The 14,279-nt window shown below is 38.0% G+C and overlaps 1 pseudogene; it reads right to left on the bottom strand.

Moving 5' to 3' along the window:
- Positions 1–11,004: 11,004 nt before the first annotated feature.
- LOC149242330 (calcium-binding protein KIC pseudogene) lies at positions 11,005–11,643 on the bottom strand (annotated as a pseudogene).
- Between the last annotated feature and the right edge of the window lie 2,636 nt (positions 11,644–14,279).

Here is a 14,279-nt window from a genome sequence, read left to right as displayed (position 1 = left end):
AGATCAATGGAAACAGGCAAAGAAGACAACATTCAGCAGACAGAGTAACAAAAACAAGGCTAAAGGGACAGAGAACAAAGTAGATAATGGAAGCACAAGTAACCAAAACGCTGGAAGCAGTGAAACAAAAGGCAATGAGGGGGATAAAAACCCCTTTGAAATCCTCACGCCTCCTTCAGATCCTCCGGAAGCAGGGGAAGAAGAACCACCACAGCAGGAGAATATTGAAACCATAGAACCAGGTAATAACCCAATCCACACCCCAAGCAATATTTCTTCCCCTTCATACGCAGAAATAATAAAAAAAAAGAAGAAAACCATAGAGAATATGGGATCATCAGATGATGAAACATTTGAAAGGACAACAAAAAGGGCTGGACGAAGATCAAACAAGGAAACCAGAGAAGAGGAGTCAGAAAGACAAAAAACCCTCGGCAGTCAAGCTACCATCGAAATGACACTAGGGAGGAATATCAGGCCTAGGGCCTCCAAAGGAGGAGGGCCTACCCCTTTAAGTGGTAAATGATGCAGTTGATCTCTTGGAACTGTAGGGGTCTGGGTAATCCCAACAAGGCAGATGCTATCAAAGACTTATTGAAGATGGAGTCCGCGGACATCCTTATGCTCCAAGAGACCAAAGTAGAAGGGGAAACCCTTCTAAACACCAGCATGTTGAAGTGGAAATTTGATTCAGGAAAGGCTGTTAGTGCAAGGGGATCGGCCGGTGGAATAGGCACGTTTTGGTCAAAAAGCTCTTTCACTTTGGAACGATCCACAGAGACCCAACATTGGATCCACACAGATCTGCGACATACGGTAAGCAATCTCTCCTTGGCTCTTTTTAATTTGTATGTCCCTGTCCACTATGAAGAAAAGAGAGAGTGTTGGAGGACACTAATGGCCTATATAGAACAGATTAACCCTACGAACATAGTCATTGGAGGAGATCTGAATATCATACTAGACCCCAAAGAAAAAAGAGGAGGAACATACTCTAGAGACCCCTTCGTCAACACTGTGGGAAATCTGATTACGCAGTGGGATCTAGTTGACTTCAAACCTATAAGAGGTAAATATACCTGGTCCAACAACAGATCAGGAGAAAATCAAATCTCTGCTAGGCTGGACAGGTTTCTCATCAGTAGCACATTAATGCTGGACAATAGAATGGTTTTCTCCAAGATCCTCCCCAAGCTTACATCGGATCACAAGCCAGTTCTACTCTGTATTAAAAAAGAAGAAGATCTCGGCCCTCTCCCTTTTCGCTTCAGCCCTCTCTGGGCAGGCAAAGACGGATTCTATGAAACTGTTCAAACGGCCTGGAGGATAGATGTTAACGGATCCCCAAGTTATGTGTGGGAACAAAAAATAAAAAACACCAAAAAAGCTCTGAAAGACTGGATTAAAAAATCTCTGCAAACTCCAACTAGCCAAAGGAAAGAAGCAGTTCTTCAGCTGGAAAGAGTCCAATTCGAAATGGAGGAGAAAGATCCCTCTCCCACAGATTTAGACATAGAAAAAACTGCCCAAAGGAAAGCATATTGTTGTTTCAGAACTGAAGAAGAATACTGGCGTTTAAAGTCCAGAAGCTTGTGGCTCAAATCTGGAGACAGGAACACCAAATACTTTCATAGACATTGCAGGGCATGAGTTTCCCGTAACCACATAGCAGAGATAACAAGCACAGCCGGACAGGTGTATAATGGCTTTTCACAAATCAAAGAAGCAGCTGTCACTCATTTTCAGAATCTTTTAAGTGCGGAAAGAAATGGAAATGAGGAGGACGCAGAGGAGTTCCTCTCAACCATCCCAAACCTAGTCAAAGAGGAGGACAACGATTCTCTGTTGACCCCAGTCACGGATGAGGAGATAACTGATGTAGTTTGGTCCATGGAACCGGATAAAGCTCCAGGACCTGATGGGTTCTCAGCTCACTTCTACAGAATCTGTTGGGAAATCATCAAAAACGACCTATTCAGAATGGTAAGGGGAATCCTGAGGAAAGAAAAAGTAGGAGGAGGAATAAACTCTACCTTCCTAGCCTTAATTCCCAAGGAAACAAACCCAAGGACCTTTGACAGATATAGGCCGATTTCTCTCTGCAACATATCTTATAAGATTGTGGCCAAGCTGCTGGCCAACAGAATCAAGCCTCTACTCCCAAAGCTCATCTCTCAGGCACAAGGAGGATTCGTAAAAGGTAGACAAATTCTGGATAATGTCATCCAGATTCAAGAAGCTCTCCATTCCAGCCTAACCCGGAAAGAACAAGGTATGATCATTAAATTGGATATGTGCAATGCCTTTGATCGTGTTAATCGCTCCTTTTTGTACAGGGTTCTAGCAGCATTTGGCTTTAAACAGGACTTCATAAACCTCATCAAGGCTTGTACAGAAAACGTTTGGATCGCCCCAATGGTGAATGGCAGACCAACGGATTTTTTCCAAGCAACCAGGGGATTGAGGCAGGGCTGCCCTCTTTCGCCCTTTCTATACATCTTGATGGCAGACGTTCTAAGTCGCAAGCTAACCCAAGAGAAACAAGTCGGTACCATTCCAGGAATAAGGATAGTTCAAGGCATAGCCCCGGTGAATCATGCGCTATTCGCAGATGATTCAATTCTGTTGGGGGGCGCATCCACTAGAATTGCAAGCGCTTTCAAAACCATTCTTCAACAGTACTGCAACATCACCGGTGCATTAGTCAGTGAAAGGAAAAGTGCAATTTACAGTTGGAATATCGACCAGCACGCCACAGACAGAATTTCCAACGTTCTGGGGTTCAAAGGATACGCTTTGTGGGAAAAAATCAAATACCTCGGCTTACCATTGACGAGGGGCTCCAATCGAAACCAACTGTGGGAAGAAGTGATATCTAAATTCAAAAATAAGATAACAGCGTGGGGCGGAGTTTGGCTCACCACCGGAGGCAAACTCACCCTCATCCGATCCGTGCTCTCTGCCCTGCCCACATATCAAGCCTCGCTGCTGCTGGCTCCAAAACAAATTACTGATCAAATCTCCAGCATCATTCGAAATTTTCTCTGGAGCGGAGGGAAAGGTAACAAGGAACGCTTCCACCTCATCAAATGGGAGACTGTGAAACGCCCAATAACTGAAGGCGGACTTCAGATCCGCGATCCCCAACATGCAAATCTGGCATTGGGAGGCAAACTCCTGTGGCAATTAATTACAGAACCTTCGCACCCAATCAGTCAGCTGCTGAACCTCAAATATTTACAAAAGCAACCAATATCATCTTTCAATCCAGCGCAATCTCCAAAAGGAACGCAGGCCTGGAGGCTGTGTTGCAGAGGGATCGAATTTTTCCGAAACCATTTATACAAAATTCCTGGGAATGGCAAAAACTCGCTGCTATGGAAAGAACGAATCATGAATCACTCCCCTCTATCCACCATCAACGAAATAGCAGAGTTGAGAGCCTGGTTAATCTCTAAAGGGGTAAGGAAAATAGAGGACATAGCAGAGTGGGACCTCAATGGCAACTGGCAGCGCTGGACGTTGCCAACCATCCCAATCCACTTAAAAGAACAGTCAAAAATCCTGTTAGAGGCAATAACAGATTTTACTCCTGTGCATAAGGAAGAGGAAGATCAATGGGGATGGGGGAAAACAGGAGAGTATACGGTCAAACAAGGCTACTTTCAAATGCAAGGAAAACAGGAGTCACAGTATCCGGATTCAGTTTGGAAACAGATATGGGAAAGCTTCAGCATTCCCAAGATTAACTTCTTCAGCTGGACCTTATTCCACAACAAAATCTTGACCGGAGACAATTTGTGCAAAAGGAACTTTGCAGGCCCGCATCGTTGTGTCCTCTGCAAGAACGCTTCAGAAACAGCAGTCCATTTGTTTATTGACTGTGAGTACGCACAGAAAGTGTGGAACAGCTTCTTAATAGGGCTGAATGTGAGTCCCCCAACACGCTGCCAGATCACAGATCTGTTTCTGACATGGAAAACTAGGTACCCCCACAGCATCAACGAAAAATCTCTTTGGCACAAGTTATGGATTGCTGCACCGAAATACGTTTGTTGGAAGTTGTGGCTCTCCAGGAATGAAGCTGTCTTCAATCACAAAGACATAAATGCAGAAGCAGTAGCAAGGCAGGCCAAGGATCTCCTCCTGGAAACTCTGAGACAAACTAGCGTCAAAGACAGCAACCTCAGAAATGAAGAAAAGGCGTGGCTGGAAGGTTATACTCCCATGCCAACTACTCATGCCATCATCCGCCCAAACCACAAGGAAAACTGGCAGTACAGAGACAATTCGGACAATTTTCAAAATTGGTGGAAGTCACAAGGTAAATGTACAATCTTCTTTGATGGGGCTTCGAAAGGAAACCCAGGCAGATCAGGAGCAGGAGGCGTCATTTACTTTCAGAATGGCAGAAAAGAGGAATTCAGTTGGGGACTTGGGATAAAAACCAACAATCAAGCGGAAGCACTCAGTCTATTAAAAGCTTGTCAACTGACCAGAAAAGGAAATGCAAATGAAATTATAGTTTTGGGAGATTCAGAACTGCTGATAAGGTCTCTAATACACAAGAAAAGTCTCAAAGATCCAGTTCTAAACAAGCAGCTAGCAAGAGTAAACAGATTATTGAAGGAATTCTCATCAGCACAGCTCTTCCATATCCTCAGAGATTTAAACACTGAAGCAGACAGGTTAGCAAATGTAGGATGCAATCTTGAAAAAAGTATGATCAGCATAAATGCAGAGACTCCGAAAATGGCAATCATTCCTTAGGAGCACTAGAAAAACAGAGAAAAGCAATGAAAGTGATTTGTAATACTTGCTTGGCTTTGGCCTTTAATAAATAAAATACTCGTTTCAGTTAAAAAAAAAACTATAACATGCATATTCAGTAATATATAATTCATTGGCATATGTGCGTTGCTCTAGAACAAATTTGGCCACAAGGATTTTAATCATAGGGTTTGTGAGATGGTGAGGCTCTTCCTATATAAGCCCCAAATTTCACCAATAGTTAGTCAGCCCAAGTCAACATTATGCCCGAAACGAGAGTTTCCCACAACAGTTGAATGATGATTATAGCAAGGAGGATAATTTCATGTGTTCCACATGATCATGAAATTCTCAAATAAAGCAATGAATATCATATTCTCCCTTTTATCTCTAATGGTTGGAGGCAAAGGCATTATCCTATGTAACTCCATTGAGATCCATTTTTTGAGAAAATCTCTTCGATCACTCCTTCTTGTACATTGTAAACGGTATAAATAAGAAGGCTTAGCAAGACTAAGATGAGGGGGAGCAATAAAGGAATCTATGATTATTGATATTGCAATTCTTTGAATTTTGACTTATTAATAATAATATAAAGCTCTTGTTCTTATATATGGTGTTATCATTTATCTCCTAGGGCAGTACCTTTCTTTAGTAATGTATGCCAAGTTAGGCATGGCTCCCTCTCTCTAGTATGCATTGCCTTGTTTTCATTAATTAATAGATTTACTGTTTAATAGTTTCCTTATATTCATTGCTTGAATTTTTTGTATGATACGTGATTCAATAGTGTTTTACAAGTGTGTCCACTTATATTGATATATAATGAATTGAACATATAATTCTTGCATAAACCCTCCAACTATAGGAATAGAGTGAAAGCTTATGACCTATGACTTTGATAATTACAATTCTATTAGATGTCAATTCAAGTAAAGAATTCTTGTATTCCTTAGTTGGTTTACATTTCTTGATAAAGTAGGCTTTGGTCCTACATACAATGTGTTTGCACCTCATATGCATAACTCATGGATTTATAATTTAATGTAAAAAAATGCATATAAATCGCCCAACATTGTTTGCATCTTTCTCGAGGAGATGCCAAAGGGATTAGAACATCAATAATTTGGTTCTTTAGTTCTTTCATTTATATATTTTTGTTTATGCATCGTGTTTTTTGTTGTGCCAACGTTTACGACTTGGGGGAGGAGAAATAATAAGACAAAGGTAAGAAAATGCAAATTTATTTTAGGGAGTTTCTCCAAGACCTCCTCATGTTGGAACAATGTATTTCCTTTATGCAAGTGTGTTTTCTTTTAGTTTGCTAAAAACATGAGTAATTGGTTCATGGAAAGGAGAACCTAACTTATGTCAAAAGAAATTTAGTCACAATAGGGTCTTAGTAACATAAGGGGTTCAAGAACGTGGGCATTGCCAAGATTGATAAGTTTTCTTAGAGTGTGGTGTGTTTTATTTCTACAAGTTAATAAACTTTATCTATTGAAGGTATAATTTTTAAAGGATAGGTAAAGAAGTTCCACTTGTATTGATCCATTTGTAAGAAGGAACTCTAAACCAAAAGGAAGATTTGAGGATGCTCACAAAAATTCCAAGTAAAGGAGGGTAAATTACCACAACAATATTTTCAAGTCCTTTTGCAAGTTCAAAATTGTTAGGGACAAGTCTGCATTTCAAGAAGCAAACGTTAGAGAAATTTCAAGGTCAAATTGAGCCTCAAAACAAAAATGTACCTTCTATATCTATCTCTTCATCCATCTATATCTATTACCCGCCCACATCTATATCTCTACTTATTTGAAAATATTTCATAGAATTGAATTAAGGAAGAAATATGTATATGAAATAGAGACGGAAAGGTAGCGTGAACTTTTAGCACATTACATACTAACAAAATCACTTTAAAAGAACTAACAAGATTCAAGATGATGATGTCATCTCTAGGGGTAAATATTTTTAGAAGGAAAAGAAAAAAGCTATCTTTTTATTGTATTTTTTGCTTATCTCCTTATAGGTTTACTCAAATGTCAATTGTAGATACTCCTTGGATGTAGAATTAAATTCCACATTTAGTAAGTACCCACTCTGCATACTTTTAAGTAGACCTGCACTGAAAAAAATGAAAATACATGAAAAAATGTGTTTGTTTTCATGTATTTTCATTTTTTTCAATGTGGGTCTAATGAAAAGTACGTAAAGTGGGCACTCATTGAATGTTGAATTTGATTATGCATCCAATGAGTGTTTACACTTGACATATGAGTAAACTTACAAGGAGATACACCAAAAGTACAAGTGAAAAAAAATAGTTTTCTTCCTTTTTCTTTAAAAGGAGGCTCATTTTGGACCTCAAAATTACCCTAATGGGATTCATGTCCACAAGAAGAAGATCCAAAAGTTGTTCTCAATCATTTTTGCAAGTATGCAAGGGAGATCAAAGAGCCATAGACAACATTTGAGGGAGAGAAAACATTGAAGCCAAAGATAGAGCAATTTCTTGCATGTTTGTCAACAAATCCCTTGTGCATTCAAGGGTGAAATAGGCCAATCTAAAAAAAATCATTACATAACAAAGGAAGGCGTTCAAACCAATGTCAGTAAACAAAAGATTCATGGAGATAATAACTAAATTGAATCTTGGTTCTAACAAAATCACCAACAAAAATAGGGCCATGCTTCAATAGGTATTGGCACTAATCCCACTAAATAAATTGGTTTCTCATATCCTAGTAGATATTGAGGTACATTTTTCAAATTTGGAAATGAGTAAATTTGAGATCATGTCACATAAATGGATGGATTGGAAGTATTACTACACTTGAGAATCAATCAAGAATTGACTGTGCATGGACAAATCAACAAGCCCTAGGTGAGGGCAGTTCTGATAACACTAGGTCAGTCAAGGAAATGATTGAAGGTGATTAAACATAGTTAAGGATGCTATAGGTGAAGACCTCAAGTACATGATAATGATCTGTTAGGAGGCAAATGTGGAGCCCTGGGAGTTGCAATGTGAGAAATCTCATGATGAGAGTGATGATTGAGGAAAGCTACAATTACAAGTAGTTGATGTAAGAGAAGCATGGGTACTTTTGACACAAGTTGAGGTTTGTTGATGAGTTCTCCCTAGTTGAGAGGGAGTGAGAAGGGATTTCTCCTCTCAAGTTGAGATTGAGTAAGGCTAGACATTGGTTCTCCTTGTGTCATGTACTAAGCCATGACTAATAGTCGTAATTCTAGTGCATGCACCATAGATAGGGAAAATGATGATTGAATTACCATGTTTCTCCTTGTGTCAAGTACTATGACAGATTAGGATAGGTATCCTAAGTCAAGTACATGGAGATGGATAAGGAGAATGATGGATTGGATAAGCATATTGGACAGACATTCATGAGTCTTATACTATGATGGATTAGGATGGAGATTCTAAGTCAAGTACATGGGCATGGATAAGCATGGTCCGATGGACAAAAATTTCCTTGAGGGAAATGGTTTGGTAAAAGATATACTTCGGGTATCCTAGGTGGAGTATGTACCTTGGTGAGGTGGTGTGGTGTCCCATGAAATTATTCCCAGCATTGTGCTCTGATCTTGTGAGAGATAAATTGCACCTATCAAGGCATTGGTAATGTGACAATCCTGGTTGTGATGATATTTTGATGCTTATCACTATGGATCCCTTCTTATGAGAATATTTGGAGATAGACCTGTTGAGTCATTATGAATACCTCCCTAGTTAAGAGGGAGTTTTGGAAAATGTAACTAGGTTCAATCTTCATATTTATTTTTGTACTTGTATCAATATTTTACAAAGAAGAAAAAAATGTATTTGTTCAAGCATGGGTTTCATGCTCAAGTCTAGGTTAAGCATGTTCTTCATGCTTTTAGGGATCTATTGAGTTAATGTTCATTTGGACGCTTTGTAAATAAAAAGAAATCTTTTTTTTTTTTAAGTCAAAGAGAGTCAAATAAATCATCCGCAAGGCTATGTCGGCCCTCCATATGGTTAGGCTAGCCTGTTGAACAGTTGTGACCCTTCATAATGACAAACAACTATATATTGGCATGAATCCTCCACATAAAAAGTTCTTTAAGCTCTATGATCATGTGCGAGTTTCAAAGGAAGTTATATGTGAATTTTTGAGATAGGTAAATGCAAGAATGTGTGATAAGGATATGGAACCTGATTGTAATAAGAAACCTGATAAGAGTGTGAAATTATGAAGAGATGAGTAGATTGTTTTTGTGATGATATGTAAACTAATAATGGATATGATGTGTGAGTTTATGAAGACTATAGTCTGCAAGTTAAAGCCGAACTAATAAGCTACAGAAAAAGGATCACTATGGGCCAGGCATGTTGTGACAAATTAACTATCTTATTGAAGATGGATCATGATAGAGGGAGGGCTAACTTGGACCACTTGTGGAGGTATTTTTATTTGGGTCTTGGAAGTCTCATTTTGATCTAATTCTATAAGAAGAGGATTGTTTGGGTTTTCCCCAATTGTGGGGTTTTTCCCCAGCATGGAGCATATATCTTGTGTTCTTTATGTTTTTTATCTTCATGCTTTGGTAATTGCTTGATGAAGAATAAAAATAAAAATAATAAAATGCCAAAAAATATCACAAGTAATTATCATGAAAGGAAAATTTATATTAATCCACAAACTTCTTGATTTTCCAACACCTTGTTCCAAAGAAAGACTTCCTCATTATAGAAGCTTGAAGCGAACCTTCTAGTTGAAGAATACGACTTCTTTTCCTGTAAAAAAAACATTCTTGTAATAGATTTGTTGCAAGGTCCTTGTGTTAGATTCAACTCCTATGATAATAAGTTCAATCAAAGTAGCCCGAAGAATGAATATTTTTAATGCATTATCATATTTTCTTGTTGTAACTGGAAATCGTATAACACTCAATTCACAATTTTATTCAATGTTTGGGTTCCAAATTAAGTTCAAGTTTTAGTTTCTAGTCTTTGAAATTCATTCAAAGCCAACATTCAATTCAAAATATTAGTGCTTCAGTATGTTTGGCATAATCAGAGGAACCATATAAAGTTTTCTATTCCCTCGATCTAAACACCAAAGGAACAAAAAGTAACCAAATATAAAAACATTATTTCAATTTATGTATTCATTTCAAATAGGTAAATTTTTATATGTTGGCGACTACCCATGCATCATAAATTTCCCATATCCATTAACAAACATGATTACTTTATGCCTCATTGTCAATCTAATTAAATTTCACCTTATCCATAAATAATTGTTGTCTCATATCCATGATGCCCATGATGCATGTTGAAACATTATTGCTTGAATTTTCCAAGTGCTACCATCTTGTTGCTATGATTACTATTCATGTGGCATTTATGTGGTCACACAATAACTCATCCTAACCATTATGCCATATACCTCAATTATGTAAAATATTTTTCCTTATAACAATATTGAATGGTCCTTGAGAGAACATAGTTCAAACATCCTCCATACCTTGAGTAACTAAAGAAGGATAGACAAGGATTTATTCGACTCTCTTAAATTTAGCCCTAAATACTCCATCACCCAAGTAGGGAAAGGAACTAGGAATCCTTGTGGTGGTCATAAATCATAAAAAAAATATTTTTTCTTCTCCCCTACTTTTATAGGTCCTTTAAGGCAAACCGCCAGGGCTAGGACATAGGGCTTAATTCAATTAGGGAACTTGTTGGATAGATGTTGAGTTTTTTGTTGTTTGAATTCATATCCATTGATCATTGACACTCAAAATCTAGCACTTTTCATGGTCGAATTTTCCCTAGTAGGGCTAGCGTCATCCACCCTAAGTAATTCTTTCTCTAGAGAACTCGAAGTTTGGCTAAGGCTTTGACTTAGGGATTAATTTGAAGGTTTTCCTTCTCCTTTTATTGATTACATCATTTGCAAAACTTTTATTAGTGCTTGAATTCCTAGGCAGTCCCTTTTTTGATCCATATATTGACACCCTAAGTCACAAGAGTCTCTTCTAATGCTTTGTAATATATGGTACATTTTTCCAACACATAGAGAATTGTGCCCTTGTCCATTAAACAAGTACATTTACTTATCCTTTGATTCATATCACCTTGAGCCATCTAACTTAGAATATCCTTTAATTTTAAATTGATAAATTTAATATAAATATAAATGGATAAAAAATTTCCATATGGACAAGGTGTTACAGACACCTCACTGAATAACTGAATTCATTTCCAACACGACATTGAATTGACAAGTATATCTGCTATTTTTCATTTAGGATTTCTTCCACATCATTCACCATGGCCTTGTTCAGCCATTCATAAGCCTCCTCCATGAACGAAGGGCTCAATCTGATCATCAGAACGCAGAATTCATGTTCATTCAGAGCGCCGTCGCCGTCTAAATCCCCCTCCTCCATCATCGCCCGCAGCTCTGCATCTGTCAGGGAATCCAACCCTAACAGAGCCGAATTCCTCTTCAAGCTCTCCAAAGTTATCAGACCCAGCCGGGGATCTGCTAGAAGACGGAATCCGTTACAGAGCTCCGCCATGAATTCGCGCTCTCCCAATTTCTGCGCCATTATTGGCAGGAAATCCTCGAATTCTGCCATTAATGTGAATGCCGAAGCCCTAATTGAAACCTCGATTCTTTCTTCAACGCAGGGAAAGGGGCTTAAAGCTTGAACTGTGATTTGAAATGGGGAGAGTTCGTGGTATTGATATAGCCTCCATAGTCAGCGTGGACACCGCGGCCCGGCCATAAACTTTGCGCCATAAGAAATAGTTGGGAAATTGCAGGGATGCCGTCCAGAGGATCCAAAGTTGTCATCCAGAAGAGTTGAAGAGGAAGTGGGTGTCCAGGGGAAATGGTTTTCAATTGAAATCAGAAGGTTGGGGTCTTACAGTGAAACCGCCAGTTGTTTCAGTATCCAATGAGCGTTTAGTAAACAGATAATCTAAGATTCGGTAATGAATATGGAAAACGTGTGCCAAAGAATTGAAATGGAATTGCAATTAAAGAAAAAGGAAGAAGGCAAATGTTAGGTTAGAGTGAAATTGCAACCTAAGAAGACCAGGAAATTTCAATTGTAGAAATAAATCTCAAAGTAAGGGATATGTCAAAGTGGAAGTACCCTAGGAATAACAATAACAATAGATTTATATTTATGATGATATATATATATATTTTTTATTTTTTTTTCCGAAGGTGGTAAAACCTATCAACTCAGGTGTCAAACCAACAGTGAGGACAGCCATCTCTGGCTGCTATCCGCGAATGCTGGGTTTGACTCATCACTGTTAAATAGGAAAACCACGCCACCTGGCATAACCCTGCTGGTGGTCCGTAATCGGGAGCAGGCTCTCACTCCTGCCAGATGCCTCTGGGTCTTGGGCCGTTAACCTGTTTCCTTACGTCCGAGAAAGACGAGCTCTTAGCCAAGCAGAAGCAGTTTTACGGCATACTCCAGGCCGGATTTATGATGATATATTATTAGCATTGTTAATAAAATATATATTTTATTTTTTTAATTTTTAAGAATTAAAATATATATATAGTTTGAGTGTGTTTAATGGTTAATGGTATGTATTTTTTTATTAAAAAGTTATAGATTTGAATCTAAAGGAGCTAGACTATATATATTTTTATAGACTTTTGTAGTGAAATCATTGTATGAAGGGTCCATAAACAATTGTTACGGGAAATCGATCCTTTACACCACAAACAAGTCTTTTGGTTTCACCATGACATTACATTATTATTAGTATTATATTGATTAATAGATTAAATTGTTCATTCAAATTATATAACAATATATTATTAATGTTATATAGATGTTCACGGTAAATTAAAACCAATATGCTACATATAACATAAAAATATGTTATAAATCATAATATGTTAATGATATATACATAAAAATTATGAGTCATCTTCAATTTAATTTAAACTTTCTTTGTTTTCTAGAAAGGGGGTGCCACTCCATTAGCTACACACATTAATGATCCTTATTCGTTATCAATCCTCTAGAAACTCACCAAAGCTTAGATAGGGGGCGTCAAATTACACCATACTTTGCATGCAATACACTTAGGTTTTAATGGAGGCAGTGCAGGGTTTAATGCCTCTACAGATCTCATTGCCCTGATGATGGACTCACCTAGCTAGTCCGAAACGTTGGTTTCATAAATTGTTCACAGGTTTTAAAGGAGGCAGTGTGGGGTTTAATGCCTCTACAGATATCATTGCCCTGATGATGGACTCACCTAGCTAGTCCGAAACGTTGGTTTCATAAATTGTTCACAGGTTTTTCCATTAGCATAATAAAAATTGTTTTGTCTTGGATTATCTCATGATTATATGCTACCCTCGCCACTTCACTCATCCATAATGATGCTCGACAAGGTTGCTAGTTTTGATTACATAAAGAAATATGATAACTTGGCTCAACTTCCACTGCCCTCATAGTTCCCAGTAAATAGATATTATATATTTTCTTATTTTGGCTTGCTTCTTAGCCTCTTTATCTCTAGTTACAGAGAGTTGGTTTGCCATGCTAGTCTTTTCCCTCTGATTCCTTCACTAGGTTGATTGTCTTTTTCAATGCACCACATTTACCTTGTATATTCCATTTATGTGAAAGTTTGGTTTGTTTTTTATTTTATTTTGGCTCCATTCCCCCTTTCGAGTGTTGACCTGCCATCCTAGTCTCTTCCCTCCAACTCATTTAGTAGGTCGATTGTCTTCGTTGGTTTCCTACATATACCTTGTATTCAACTCTACAAAAGTTTGCTTTGTTTTTTAATCCTCAATGGTTCCCTCCCCCTTGGTCGCATCAACTCTTTACTCCCACTATGTGTCTGCCTTCTTCCATGCCTTATATTGGAACTAGTTAGGGTTGTTGTGGTTGTCATGGGCATCGGGGTCATTCACAGATTCAAGCGCAACAAAATGCAAAAAAAATAGTTGCTATGTTACCTATTGGGAACAAACTCCACAAGTAGCTAGGAATGAAATAAATGTTGCGGAAAACGAAACTAGGGTGGAAAGACAATTCGTCCAAGATGAGAAAATCAAAGAAAATGTGGGACAATGGGTCCTTGATACTAGTACCAATTGAATTCGTTAAACAAATATCTCCAAAGATTTGATATTTACTGGTAAGTAATGACAATTACTGGAAAGATGTTGGTGGAGAGAAATGAAGCTCAATAGGAAATTATTCTCTATATTAATGCCCTTCCACTGTAAGTAAAAAAAAATAGACAAGTTGCCTCTGCTGGCTAATTGCAAACTTGGATTCCCTAGACTCTGAGGAAGAAGCAAAAAATCTACAGAGTTTTCAATTGGACTCTCCTTTAGGTTAACATGTTTATATTTAAGGTTTTTGTTTTACTTTCATTGAACAATGAAGCTACTACTCAAGGGTAGTAGTTCTCTTGATAGTGTCAAAATTAAGAACTTATTTTACTATGATATTTTGAT

This window comes from Pinus tabuliformis, chromosome 8, assembly GCF_031772625.1.
Source record: "Pinus tabuliformis cultivar Carrire ecotype Pingquan chromosome 8, CPIR1, whole genome shotgun sequence".
Classification (NCBI taxonomy): domain Eukaryota; kingdom Viridiplantae; phylum Streptophyta; class Pinopsida; order Pinales; family Pinaceae; genus Pinus; species Pinus tabuliformis.
This window is presented reverse-complemented; position numbering and strand designations above follow the sequence as displayed.